General features: G+C 34.8%; 1 long non-coding RNA gene across 4 annotated transcripts in view; it reads right to left on the reverse strand.

The window, feature by feature from the left end:
• LOC136031229 (uncharacterized) overlaps positions 1 to 11,177 on the reverse strand; it is an 89,204-nt gene extending 78,027 nt beyond the window's left edge. For all 4 annotated transcript variants that reach the window (XR_010618467.1, XR_010618469.1, XR_010618468.1 and 1 more), the window contains exons 1-2: positions 11,088 to 11,177; positions 4,002 to 4,114 (exon numbers count right to left, since the gene is read on the reverse strand). This is a non-coding gene — a long non-coding RNA (uncharacterized LOC136031229). The remainder of the gene's footprint in view (positions 1 to 4,001; positions 4,115 to 11,087) is intronic.
• Between the last annotated feature and the right edge of the window lie 4,070 nt (positions 11,178 to 15,247).

Below are 15,247 nucleotides of genomic sequence, written 5' to 3' on the forward strand. Positions count from 1 at the left end.
ACAAAAACTTGGAACTTCGTATTTTTTCCCAGAAGACTGATCACGAATGCATGTTTATTTGTTTTTGTTTTTTCTTTTTCCCAGGGGTGATCATATCGACCCAGTGGTCCTAGGATGTCGCGAGAGGGCTCATTGTAATGAAAATGAAAAGTTCCAGTGCCCTTTTTAAGTGACAAAAAAATTGGAGGGCTGCTAGGCCCCCTCCCACGTTATTTTTTCCCCAAAGTCAACGGATAAAAATTTTGAGATAGCCATTTTCTTCAGCATAGTCAAAAAACATAACAAGATGTCTTAGGGGACGACTTACTCCCCCATAGTTTCCGGGGGAGGGGCTGCAAGTTACAAACTTTGACCAGTATTTACATACATAAATGGTTATTGGGAAGCGTACAGACATTTTCAGATTTTATTTTTTGGTTGGGGGGTGGGGGGGATGGAGCTACGTTGAAGGATCTTTACTTGGAGGAATTTTTCATGGGAGAAAAAAATTCCATGAAGAGGGCACAGGATTTTCTAGCATTATTAAAAAAAAACACTGAAAAAATAATAATGAAAAAGTTTTTCAACTGAAAGTAAGGAGCAGCATCAAAACTTAAAACGAACAGAAATTATTACGCATATGAGGGGTTCATCTCCTCCTAAATACCTCGCTCTTTCCGCTAAAGTACTTTTTAATAATTTTAACTATTTATTCTACGGCCTTTGTGATTCTGGGGTCATTCTTAAAGAACCGGGACAAAATTTAAGCTTTAGTTTAAAAATCGAGGCCTTGAAGAGGCGGCAAACCCCCTCATATATGTAATAAAAATATACAAATATAGAAGTTCGTTACGTAAGTTAATTTGTAATTTACGTATATTTATTACTAACAAAAACGTTCGTAAAAAAAACTCTAAAAAGTTCTAGTTGCTTTTATAAGTTACCAAAAATTGGAGGGCAACTAGGTCTCCTCCCCCGCCCCTTTTTATCAAAATCGTCGGAACAAAAACATGAGAAAGCCATTTAGACAAAAAAAAAATTAATATACAAATTTTGTTTTAAGTATTCATGTGCGGTGAGCCAAAATCAAAACATGCATTAATTTAAAAACGTTCAGAAATTAAATAAAAAAATAACTTTTTTTAACTGCAAGTGAGGTCCGACGTTAAAACTTAAAACGAACAGAAATTATTCTGTATATGAAAGGGGTTGTCCTCTCCTCAACGCCTCGCTCTTTACGCTAAAGTTTTATTGTTTTAAAAAGTAGAGTTGTGAGGAAGAGTCAAACTTTAGCGTAAAGAGTGAGGCGTTGAGGAGAGGACACCCCTTTTCACATACGGAATAATTTTTGTTCGTTTTAAGTTTTAACGTCGCTCCACTTGCAGTTAAAATTTTTTTTTTCATTTAACCTCTATAATAAAACTGGTTTCTCTCTGTATCTAATGTGCGCATTCGCATATAATCAGCTTAGCCTGTTCGAGATAAAATGCCACGTATATTTTAATGAAATATTTAATATATAGAGGTGGTTATGTTAGGTATTTAATATAATGCGTTCTGGTGGCTGATTCACTAATTCTCTGTAGTTTCCATAATTTTGTTACTAAAGTATTATATTTTCATCATATTTTGGTATATTTCATTATGATTGACCTAACTTCACTCTTGAGCGTGGTTGGGATATCGTAGGTAGCGCAGTAGCGCTGCCTAAGTAAAGAGTGAAGTGGGAACAATGTATTATTTATTTATTTTTTTAATTTTTGGTTTTAGACCAGGGCACTTCATATCGAAAGAGTTGTTTTAGATTAAATAAAAAAAAAAAAAGTTTTTTCAACTGAAAGTAAGGAGCGACATTAAAACTCAAAACGAACAGAAATTATTTCGTATATGAAAGGGGCTGCTTCCTCATCAACGCCCCGCTCTTTACGCTAAAGTTTGACTCTTTCTCTCAACTCTTCTTTTTAAAACAGTAAAAAACTTTAGCGTAAAGAGCGGGGCGTTGATGAGGAAGCAGCCCCTTTCATATACGAAGTAATTTCTGATCGTTTTGAGTTTTAATGTCGCTCCTTACTTTCGGTTGAAAAAACTTGTTTTTTTTATTTAATTTCTGAACGTTTTTGAATCAATGCATGTTTTAATTTTGGCTCTCCACAGAGGAATAATTAGAACGAAATTTGCAATCTTTTTTTTTTTTTTTTGGCTAAATGGCTTTCTCATAATTTTGATCGAATGATTTTGAGAATAAAAGAGCGGGGGAGGAAGCCTAGTTGCCCTCCAATTTTTTGGTTAATTATAAAGGCAACTAGAACTTTTAATTTTTTACGAATCTTTTTATTAGTAAAAGATATACGTAACTTATAAATTAGCTTACGTAAAGAATTTTTTATTCTTATGTTTTTATTACACATATGAGAGGGTTCGCCCCCTCGTCAGTACCTCTCTCTTTACACTAAATCTTAAATTTTGTCCCAATTCATTAAGAATGACCCCTGAATCACAAAAGCCGTAGAATAAATGGTTGACATTACTAAAAATACTTTAGCGTAAAGAGCGAGGTACAGGACAGCTATAAAGAATACAATATTTCGAATTTTTTGCAAATGAATGATTTTAGAAATAGATAACATTGATTTTTAGAAATAGAAAGCTTGTGGGGTTGCATTATTAACTGCCATCAGTTTATTTGTTCAATTGGTCTTTATTTTGTATACGGGATTTTCACATCTCTCATATGTTTAGAAAGCCCTTCTTTTTAATTTTTATCTTCTAGCATTTTTATTTATTTCCTCTGCTAAACCATCTCTTATAATTATCAAATGTATATCTGCTGCTCCACTATTTTCTTTTTTTCTGAGCTGCCTTCTGAAATTGTTCACTTTGAGGTAAAGAAGAATACTTTTTCCCGCATTTCTCCAATAAGGTATAATTCTTAACCTGCTTTAGCCAATCTGGCTATAAAAATGAGATCTTTGTGTTCAGCAGTAACCCTAGTCTGTTCTTACTCTGGCATAAAGCATGACCAATAAAAGCTTTTGCATATTGAATCCACTCTTGTGCATGCACCTGTAAGCTAGTTCAGTGGTAAAGGAGATGCTCCCCTTGTCTACAACAGTCTCCTTACTTATGGTGCAATTCCATTTCGTGTAGTTTTTATTTACACTGAAAAAAAAACTAGTCAACTGCTATCTTCTGGTTTGGGTAAAATTTTATTTGATATGATTTTTACTTGAATTTGTACAAATCTATCTGGAAAAAAAAGTATTCGGATTCCTCATCAAAATATCTCCAAGACATCATCCTTGATATTTATCTCAAATGGAAGTTCTCTTTCAATATAGAGAGTATTATTGAAACCCCTGGGATGTAGGGCTAAAGCAGGCAGTGCTTTGGAAGAGCTTAATTTTTCATGGAGCATTTCACCAGTAAATCCTGTATATCAGTTTGATATACATTCTAACATTGTCTGATAGCAATAAGACAATCTTCAGATATTTGGGATTTTATATGCGGTAGGGGAGAAGTGGGTACGATGGGACAAGGGTATGTTTGACATGTGTACTTCCGACAGAAAATATGGGATAAAACAAAGCTGTATAGGCGCATAGCATTTGCCATCTATTACTAAACCTTTGACGAAAAATGGTGGTTCTTAGATGATTTTTTTTTTTTTTTAAGTATTGTGGTGAGAAGTTTTTCTGCGTATTTTGAAAAAAAATCAGTGTGTGGGATTTTGAAGCTATTTAAGGTAAGTTCAGTTGGGAAAAAGCATTAGTTCATTTGGAATTAATCAATTCCTTAGATTTTTAGAACAGTGCCTATAGGGCACTCTGGCACATTTGGTTCAGGGTACCTTGGAACACATTAAAGTGCATTGTGTCCCAGGGTACATAAATACTAATGATCTGGTCCCAAACATGACTTACTTTCTATATAAGTCCAACTCAAAATTATTTAAACTGCAGTAGAACCAAACTGTACCAACAATGTATCATTCTTCTCTTTTTCATACTGTCAACTCTTACCTTTTTCAGGATGACATAAATCAGGAAGACCAACCCATTGTTGTATGATTGGGAGGCTGAAGATATGAAGAATGCAATTTCTGCTCATCTAGATGGAATGCCACTCTGACCAGCTGCAGAAGTATATAACATCAAAAAATCCTGACGCAGCAGATATACTAAAGCATATTGTGATGCAACAGACAAAGAAAAACTGCAATTTTCTTTCACACCTAGCTATAACAACATATGAGTATTTCCAAGCGAACAAAAAAGCAATATATACTGCATACTGCAAGAATGCATTATGGTTTTACTAGAAAAAGAGCAAAGAAATTGCATGACAAGTGGCTAAGAGGAATTCAGTTATATACCATACAAAATGGGATGAATATGCTGATGAAGACTAGTTGAAAGGTTTTCTTCAAAGACACCCCTCTGTTTCACTACATCAACTGGAGCCTACAAGCATTCATAGAAACCTAAGGTTCAATCACCAGACTGTTGATGTATTTTACAACAACCTTTGTGAGCTGTAATCAAACTTCAAGTTTCCTACTAGTCATATTTTCAACATGGATGAAACAGGGCTCACCAATGTCCAAATAAAGTGTCAAAAGTGCTGAGTCCCAAGGGTGCCAAACAACTTGGGTGGGCTGTTTCAAAAGAAAGGGGAAAGCTGGTAACAATGGTTGGAACACTGAGCACTATGGGTGGATTTGTTCTAGCTTTCTTGATCTTCCTGCAGGTTTGTTTTGTTCTCAGGCTTCTTGATGGACTTCCTTCTGGAACTGCTGCTGTTGCAAACGGTATGTCTGGTAATACCTGGATGACAAGGACTTGTTCATGCAGTACTTAGAGCATTTCACTTCTCAAGTTTGTCCATCCTCAATTGAGTATGTCTTACTTCTGATGGATAACCATGAGAGCCACAAAAGTTATGATGCAGTGTTGTATGCTAAAGGAGTAGGAATGCATCCACTAACCATTCTACCACATACATCTTCAAAGCTGTAACCTCTTGATATTTCAGTGCATGGCCCTCTAAAAACTTACTGGTGTCAAGCAATTGAGAAGTGGCCGAGATCTCACCCTGGCAGAGCAGTGACTGAGTACAAAATAAGTCAGTTGCTAGGAGAATCCTTCTCAGAAGCATTCACTTCAGCAAACATTGTTAGTGGGTTTTCAAAGCCTAGTATATTCCCTTTCAACAATGATGTCTGGCTAGAGAGTGATTTTCTCCCAGCTCAGCAGAATACAAGTATAGCACCTCCTACACCAGCGGAACAGTCAGTTGCATGTGAGGATGATTTGCCAGAGACTGGTGGAGTCAAGGGTTGCTTGCCTTGCCAGTTTCAAAATTTGTTCAAGTCCTTGCATGTTCAGCTAGAAGATATAGCTCCACTACCAAAGAGAAAAGCTGCAAATTGGAAGGGAGGCAGAAAACCTGTTCAGTCAAAGATACTACCATCTACAGTGGTGAAAGATGCTATTCATACTGCAGAATCTGAAAGGAGACAAAAAAAGAAAGGAAGGAGTAAAAATTGAAAGAGAAAAAGCCTTGTGCAAAAAGCCAAAAGAAAGGCATGAACAAAAAAATATACTTAGACTCAGTAACAAAAGTGAAGAAAGAAAGATGTTGTTGTGATGATAACTTGGAACTCTTTTGGATCAAAAGACCTAAGGGTTGCTATGGAGCAAAACAAGCAAATACAATAAAACCTGGTGATTTTGTTTTGGTAGAGTACAAAGGCAAGAAGGGTTCAAAATTTTATACTGGTGAGGTCCTATAGGAACTAGGTGATAGCTACTTTGTTGACTTCCTTAAAAGACCACTCCCATCTTGGAAGTTTGTGTTCCCCCATGAAAGAGATGAGGCCTTTGTGGATGCTGGAGAGGTCAAATTGCATCTTCCAGTTCCTAGGCCCTGTGGTGGGACTGAAAGTGTTTCAAAGATGATTATTTTTTAGATTGACCTATCTACATATGCAGTTGAATGAGAGAGACAGGCAGAATTATGTTGCTGTAGTGCCTACCTTTGTGATTTGAAACTGAAAAGTTTTTATATGTTTTATATTTTTTTTTTAATAACTGAAAGCAAATTTGTATTTACAACTGTGTTCCAGAGTACAATGCAACTGTCCCATAGTACCCTGCTCATGGGTACTATGGGACAAAATCAGTGCATTGAGAAAACAAATAGGCTCAACCTCTGTTACAAAATTGTAAAAAAAAATCCTAAAATGGCAAGTAAATAGGCTACTCAGAGCTGGGTGATTCAGCAAAATTAAGTCACAAATACCTGAGATATACATCTAGAAGCTGAACATGTCTCAAGGTACTCAATTCTCTACTACTTCAGACCCTACTTCTTTGGTAAGAACTGCTGATAAAATGAAATCAGAGAAGGGCAGTGTTTGACCAAGCATCTGCAGTTCCCTTTAAGCTACCCCTCACCCCCTCATGGGAAAATACTTTATAAACTTAATTGGCACTGAGGAACCTTAACTTTACTTAACTTAGCCTTGGCACTGAGAAATTTTAGAACTAGCAAGACATCAACTGAACAAATGTTACATTCCAGTGGTGGGGGCTAGCCACCCCTAAAGATGCTATTTTCTAAACTTACAGGCATAAAGGCAACATATATGCAACAATATCCTCAACAGAAAACAGTTCAAACTTTAAAAGGATAGGGGTGTGATATTCAAAGGAGGTAGTTATGTGATATTGTACTGTAAGAAATATAAACTGTTTCTTCAGGAAGGGATAACCAATATATTGAATCAGCAGGTGAAATTCTTAAATATGGGTTATTTGTTATCTTTGAAAGTAATATAGCTAGATGAATAAAATTCTCAATCAAACCTGGGAAAGTCATTGATGCATCTACACCCACCTATTCCCCTCTCACTAAATAAACAGATGAATTTGGGCACTAGATGAACTTGGAAAAACTTTGCATCATAAAACTGAAACTTCAAGAGAGAGACCAATAATAAAATGAGGCCCAAGGAAATTGTCTTGAAACTGATATATTTGCTTATTCCTGATTTACAGGGTTTATAGAATTTAGAAAAATATATCTTAAAATTTGAAAAAAAATCCAATGGCTTAAATTTCTATTAGAATTATTGGGATTATGTTTTCGAAGGTTATAGTCACAGAAAAGTGGACTCAAACCAAATCAAAGGAAACATATTTTTTTTCAAAGTTTCAAAAGGTTAACCTTAAAGGTATACTTTAAGCTTGAACCTAAACTTGGAAAGTACTGCCTAACCATGGGGGACATGGAGTTTAAAATAAGGAAGACACATCTAAACCACTGACAACCTCTCTATAATGAATACATTTGGTTTAAGACAAGTGCTGCAAAGCAGAATAATTGTAGTTAAATAGGCTAGGATGTAAGGGTAGCTTTTGATGGTTTTATGTTAAAAAAAAAAGTTTTCCCAGATTGTAGCTAGCCAGTCTTATCTAGCATAATCCTAAACATCATCCAATCCAATAATCTGAAACTACATTATACTAAATACTGGGAACCTGCAGACCACATTTACAAAAGATACATTTGGTATAAAATTCTAGACAAGCTACTTTTTGCCATCTTGGAAATTGGTAACGTTAGAAATATAAAATATTCAGTGGTAAAATTCTAGTCCATTGACTTCTTGCTATCTTGGAAAGTTGTTGGGCTAGAGAGTTGAAACTTTCAAGGATGTGTCTACAGGCTAAAGTATATCCTGGGAAGTTATTTTGAGGCGCCTAACTATATCCCTTCCCCCTCCTCTATATAATGCAGCTTTTTTGCATTACAGCTTATATTTTGGTTAAATTTGATCCTATATTACTATTAAAAGTGTAAATCCTTGCTTACCTTAGAAAAATTCAACTTTTCACTGTTTTTTAAGCTACTATATTCCATAATTAGTTCACAAGCATTGAAAAAACAATTATTACCTTTTATGGTATAGTTCAAAATGGAATGTAGGCATTTAAATGCACCTCCTGTTTGAAACGTCTTATCTTTAAATGGCTTTTCACAGGGGTAATACAGATAAGACATTGAACTTTTAAGGGGCTTCTCACTCAAAATTATGATTCGTTGCTACAATTGGGTAAGGTTTATGTTATATGTGTGTCAATAACATCTATTTTGTAAATAATAAAGGCATAGAGAAAGTCAATTTCTTCAAGAAGGCCCAATAATGATTCTTAGAAACCTAAAGAGAGGCAAAACAGAAATTTAGTGGGAAAAATAAGCTCAAGTTCTAAATACGTGATTGACATAACCGTAACGGATACGCTCTCTTTGGGGGAGGGGGGGGTGTAATTTGAAAAAACTAGAAAGATATATTTGTAACTTACGAATGGGTGATCAGATCTTAATGAAGTTTGATATTTAGAAGGATCTTGTGCTTCAGAGCTCTTATTTTAAATCCCAACCAGATCCAGTGACATTGAGGGGAGTTGGATGGGGAAACCGGAAATCTTGGAAGATGTAAAAATTGAGGTGTCTTTATCTTGCAAATGGGTGGTCAGATCTTAATGAAACTTGATATATAGAAAGATCTTATGTCTGAGATGCTTAATATAGATGCTTATACAGAAATTACTCTATATGAAAGGGGTTTTTCCTCCTCAATGCCCTGCTTTTTACGCTAAAGTTTGACACTTTCTGTTAACTTTACTTTTTAAAACAGTAAAAAACTTTAGCATAAAGAGCGGGGTGTTGAGGAGGAAAAGGCCCTTTCATATACAGAGTAATTTCTGTTCATTTTAAGTTTTAATGTTGCTCCTTACTTTCAGTTAAAAACACGTGTTTTTTTTAATTTAATTTATACCACAGTTTTATAAATATATATTTAAAACTATCAAAATAAACCAAAAATAAGCCCTTAATAAACATTAATTACAACACAGCTACCAAGAAAAGAAGTTTTACAAAGGAACGCAAAGAACCATATTAAACTTAAAACAAGCTTCAACAGATTTCCTATAATATTTAAAGCTCAATGTTTTGTGAGAAACTGGGAAAGGAAAATATATAATTAATGAAAAAAATCAAATAGTTGAGAAAATGAGAATTTTGTCAGCCAGTAGCAAAATATGAAGACAAAAATCAAGCAAATATTTTGACAAGGACCACTGAATAATGGAAGTGTTTTCAAACAAAATGAAGTGGTGAAGGTTATTGTGCACGTGTTGGGCCAAGGCAGAATCAAAATTCTCAGGCCTTTGGTGCAAACTATTACTTTGTTGATTGAATATTTGTGTTTCAACAATCCCTTCTCCCAATTGTTGGCGTTTTACCAATATAGGAGATTTAGAAATGTTACATTTGTAAGTTATAAATACATCTTTTTATTTTTTTCGAATTAACCCACCCCCCAACTCCCCCAAAGAGAGTGTATCTGTTACAGTTATGTCAATCATGTATTTAGGACTTGTGCTTATTTTTCCCACTAAATTTCTGTTTTGCCTCTCTTCAGGTTTCTAAGAATCATTATTGGGCCTTCTTGCAGCAATTGACTTTCTCTATGCTGTTATGATTTACAAAATAGATGTTATTGACACACATATAACATAAGCCTTACCCAATTGTAGCAACAATCATAATTTTGAGTGAGAATCCCCTTAAAAGTTCAATGTCTTACCTGTATTTCCCCTGTGAAAAGCAATTTAAAGATAAGAGTTTCAAACAGGGGGTGTATTTAAATGCCTACATTCCATTTTGAACTATACCATAAAAGGTAATAATTGTTTTTCAATCCTGGTGAACTAATTATGGAATATAGTAGCTTAAAAACAGTGAAAAGTTGAATTTTTCCAAGGTAAGCAAGGATTTACACTTTTAATAGTAATATAGGATCAAATTTGACCAAAATATAAGCTGTAATGCACAAAAAGCTGCGTTATATAGAGGAGGGGGAAGGGGTGTAGTTAGGGACCTCAAAATAACTTCCCAGGATATACTTTAGCCTGTAGACACATCCCTGAAAGTTTCAACTTTTAGCCCAACAACTTTCCAAGATAGCAAGAAGTCAATGGACTAGAATTTTACTAATTCAGCAATGAATCCATGACCAAAATCATACTCTAGCATGGTACTTTCAACCTACCATGTCACCCCTTTTCTGATTTCTATATCTTAGAAATTTATATAGGCTACTTAACAAGTCTATAGACTACCTATTAGGATATATACACAACAACATTATAGCCTACCTTACTTTTTAATTTATTTTTCTCTGGTTTCATTTCTGAAAAAGCAATTAATATTCATTGAGTAAAACTTTAAGCCATATCAATGGGTTTTTCTGAGTTTAAGAAATGTATTAGATCATTAAACAAAGTTGTGAAGCCAAAAATACCTTTCTTGTACTTAATTTAAACAGAAGATCTATTTTGCAAGGTTTTATGTTTATAACATAAAGGTTTTTAAAGACCATCAAATGTCAGTAACCTTTAGAGGGAGAAGAAGTGGAGGTAGGTAGGCCTTACCTTCCCACAACATACTTTAGTCTGTAGGTCTACCTCTGAAAGTTTCATTTTCCTGGCCTTACTGCTTTCCAAGATATTAAAAAGTAGCTTGTCAGGAATTTTACCAATAATTACATTTTCAATCACAACGTTTTTTCCAAGATTAGGCAGTCTCTGGGTGCTGGGAGCATTAGGGCTACCATAGGGCTGTATCTGGAACCATTAGGGGGAAGATGCTAGGACATAATTTGTGAGGGCAGTATCTATTACAATAAGAAGGAGTTTTGAATGGGGAATAGAACAGCAAATTTCTTTTAGCCTTAACTGGCACTGAGTTTTTAACACAAACATAAGACACTCAAGTCATAGCAAAGATGAGCTATTGGAATGGTAGCAATTATTCAGAGTACTAAAAGTCAGTAAAATTCTATCAAAGCACTTTTTTAGTATGTGATTTCTGTACTAAACTAGGTCTAGAATTCAACCTTAAATTCTAGTTAACAGTAAGCCCAATTCATAGGAATTTTTTAGTCAGAACCATACCTTTTTTGGAGCCAGTAGGTTTTACATTCCCTCACTTCTGAAGAGTACATGAAACCTTTTAAAACCTATAGGCTAGAATACCTGAGAATTTCAGCATATTTCAATTCTAATGGGTGGCCAAACACAATTATAACTTCGGCAGTAATCTATGTAGTTAAGTTTATCGTGGTTTCTGCATTTCAAATAATAGATAGCGCATTATCAACTCTGTCCTATATCCAAAACCTTTACAACAATAGGTTATTCCCGGGGGGGGGGGGAGGGAGGAGTAGAGAGACAAAAACTGTCCACATCACCTCTTGAACATCGTCAATCAATAGTGGGGGCCACAAAATTCCCAATATTACAATTAGTTTGCAATGTAAATTATATCCAATATTAGTTTGACAGAATTCACTTTGCCAATTGGGCAAAAGTTTATGAACCACCAATTTCTAATTTTGACATAATCAAGGTCCAATCAGATTTTAAGCATTTTTTCAGACCTTTACATACTAGTTGCCTAGTTGAAAAGTCGTCTTGACACGGGTTACAAATCCAGCTAAACTTTTTCATCTCTTCCTCAAAATAGTCCGTCAAATTTATTTTTAAGCGAGAAATGACTGGAAATTACAGACAATATGTTCATCTCAGGCTACATTTGATTTGCAATAGTAAAAGTTTCAAGTGTTTCAAAACAATCATACTTGCCATTATCAATGTAATTTTTCTACAGCATAAGCTTTTTCATAAGCACATGAATTTTATAGTGATCTCCCGCCTTGCAAAAAGTGAGTTAGCGACCTAGAAATATTACTTGACAGTTTTCAAATTTGTTGGCATATTTTATCTGAAAATACTAATTTTATATATAAAAATAATTTTTGCTCAAAGAAAGGCTGTCAGAACACAAGTTATGCTGCTAAAGTGTCGGCAGCTTTTGGAAGTCTGTCGAATTATGCTATTGGCTGACAGCAACTTTGGAAATTTTCCCTACCTGACTCCCCCCTCCCTAACACTCAAGTATACAACCCAAATTATACATTTTTCATGCGCTTTTCTGGATATTGATTTTGTCCCAGTTGGTTCAGTTTACAGGTGCAAGATTTTAAACAAGAGTGATGCTAACGACTTAAAGTAAACATGGCAATTTTCAAAAGATTTGTAAATTGTTTTTTAAGTGGGTCATTATGAATCAATGCCTCTGTATTTTATAACTTAAACAATAAGGAATTATAATCAAGTAGCGAGTTTTAAATTTGGTACTTGCTAACTAAACGAAACACACTCAAGAATTACGCTTAGGTCAGATCTCACAAAACCGGTTTCATAGCATAGCAAACAAAGACAAGTGACAGGTGATAGAATACATTGGACTTATAAAATTTGGCTATATATTTGCATATTGGGGGGGGAGGACCATCCAATAAGTGGGGTAGTATAGTAGCAATACTACTTGGCATTTTTCATGGCCTAGTAAAAATTTGTTGGTAAATTTTGTCTGAAAATACCAGTGCTTCCACTACCCCTGAATGTTCGGGGATGTCCCCAAAAATCTGTCTTCTCAAACAAATCGGTTCCCCAAAAATCTCCTTTCGTTCAGGGTTGCCACCCCTAGTGATTAATCACTACTGACAATACACCTCTAGTAACTATCACTTTCACTGAACTTGACAATTTTTGACTACTTTCCAAAGTTTTTGCCTCAATAATTTACTACACATAAAAAACCAGACATAGATAATTGAATTAATGACTTTTCTTCTTATGCTAGTAAAGGCATACTGTTTATAAGACTATACCCTTTCATCAATGATTATCTTGTGACTCGGATAAATCCAATTTCATTTGAACATGTTTTACATTCAGTGTGATTTTGATGCTATTCTATTTAATTTTCAAAGGTCTGAAAATATAAGGGAGTTAGATTGAAAAACTATTCTGAAATGGGAAAGGGAAAGCATGGTACCTATGCAGTAGGGGGTACCGTGATAAATTTGGAGATATTTTCATTGTCGAGCTATAAGTTAGGCGAACACGCCACTAAGGACTTTTTTATGCTCTTTCAAAATATTACCATTGTTTTACTAAGAGATTAAATGGACCCTTTAAGATGATACCTTTCACTCTTACTCTCTGCAAATTGGTTTGAGTCTTATTTTCTTTTATTCTAGGTTTTATATAGCTCAAATTTGTTTCTAAAGTCTTATATTTTCATTATATTTTGGTGTTTTTCATTAGGATTAACCAAACTTTATTTCTTGAGTGTTGGTGGTATAATAAATAAGTGCCGATTAAAGGAATTGATCTTTTTAACCAGGAATCTTCTTCTTTTTAAAATTTGTTTAATTTTGCTTCATTTGGTATGTAAAAATTAAGTACTTTTCTTTATTGCTCGAGAATTTTATTTTACATGTAACCCTTTATCTTCAAATGGATCCCCCTCCTCCTCCTCTCCTCACCATTACTCTTCTGGGGCCCTCCCCCTAGGATATTTTTAGGGGGCGTCCATGCTTGATTGAGTGGTTCAACTGTAAAGTTGTTGATTAAGTGAATGAAATTTTATGGAATAGATCAAATTAGGGCATTAAATTTTTTTTTTACCAAGTTGGTCTATCTCCAAAACTTCTAATGCTTGAGCAATTATTAACCCACCAGCTCAGTTGAATTGACAATCGGAAAATCTGATCAACTTAGACACTTGATTGATTTTGCAAATTCAGAGGGTTTTCAAAATTTGTCACGAAGTACAGTTCTCGACCAGCACAAAACGTGGTTAGATTGTGTTTCTAGCGCAAGCGCTATCCTAAGCATGCCTCTCATAGTGTACAACAAAAGCTTTACTTATTTTTTGAGCAGCCAGCACTGGCTTTCCCGAATTTCTTCACCTCTTATTCTGCTGTATGTGTTGTCGTATGTGAATCTGTTGTTTAGAGTATGGGCAGTATTGTGGACAGACGTGCTCGTGGCCTTAGTGTTAGTTCTGATGCTCTTCATAATGAGTTAGTTATCAAGGGACACAGTCCCCCTATTAATGAAACATGTAAGCCATTCATTGAAGCGGCCTTGGACGGTCACTTCGGTTCACGGAAGAAGTGGCATTTCTTATGCACAACCGATCGTGCTCAAAAACTAAATTTCATCACATTAGTGGAGCAGTAGACCAGATTAGCTCCGAAAAGCCCAGTTTTCTAGTTGCTTTTTGAATACCATTATGTCGTATATTCTCATAAAAACTATTATGCAATACTGATTTTTAATACTTCAAGACAAAGATATTGGTAATCATAAAGATTGGTATCAAATTCAATTAGTACATTAGAATGACTTAAGCAAACATTTAGAGAAGTAACGTACTATCCCGCTTTGCGAGTGAGCTCTCATGCTGCTGCTCTTAAAACTTGTCAAACTAAAAGCTCATTGAGTTTCAATGTCGCTATGTGAAAACTTACTTTTAAGCTGTTGATATCCTTTTGCCTTGTGGACAAGTTTTTATTACTCCGCTTCTCTTCAACTGAAAGTGAATATTTGTCCAAATCTCAAACACATAGCCATATATTCTCAAATTGTTTATTCTTCAGTTGAAAGAATCTTAAGAGGGTTGGTAGCTATGAAGGTGTACTTACAGTTAAAGCAGGTAATGGGAAAGCTGGAATGTGAAAGATTAGTAGACTAAAACAGCCACATTACAATGTAGCAGTAATTCTTTATTTATTTTTGGGATTTGATTAGGGCAAAGTTGTGCTGCTAAAGTGTCGGTAGCTTTCGGAATTATACTGGCAGCTTTGGAACTTTTTGCACACCAGGTGATCTCCAAAAATATCTCATCCGTAAGAACCATGCAAACAAAAACTGAGTTCATTTCATTTGGTAAAAAATATCCGCCAAATAAGTGAGCTTGAGAATGAATTTCATCATCCAGTATATATTATATATTTAATATATTCAGTTTTTTCTTCCAAGTAAATTTTGACTTTACTATCCAATTCTACTAACCGTATCAGCACTTTTCTCCTGGAAGCTAACGAATTTCTGTATATAGAAGAAGTTATGTATCACAGCTACCCATTCTGAGCTATCCCTATCTACTATCTCATACCTATGTGAAGCCGGATTCTCGGCTATGGTTAATGAATATAATGAATATGAATATAATGAATATATAATGAAATATAATGAATATACAAAACGCAATGCGATAAAAGTAACTAAAAATGAAGTTGATGCTGAAAATCTAGAAGGAAAATCGGAACAAATACATC

Source organism: Artemia franciscana, chromosome 9, assembly GCF_032884065.1.
Source record: "Artemia franciscana chromosome 9, ASM3288406v1, whole genome shotgun sequence".
Classification (NCBI taxonomy): Eukaryota; Metazoa; Arthropoda; class Branchiopoda; order Anostraca; family Artemiidae; genus Artemia; species Artemia franciscana.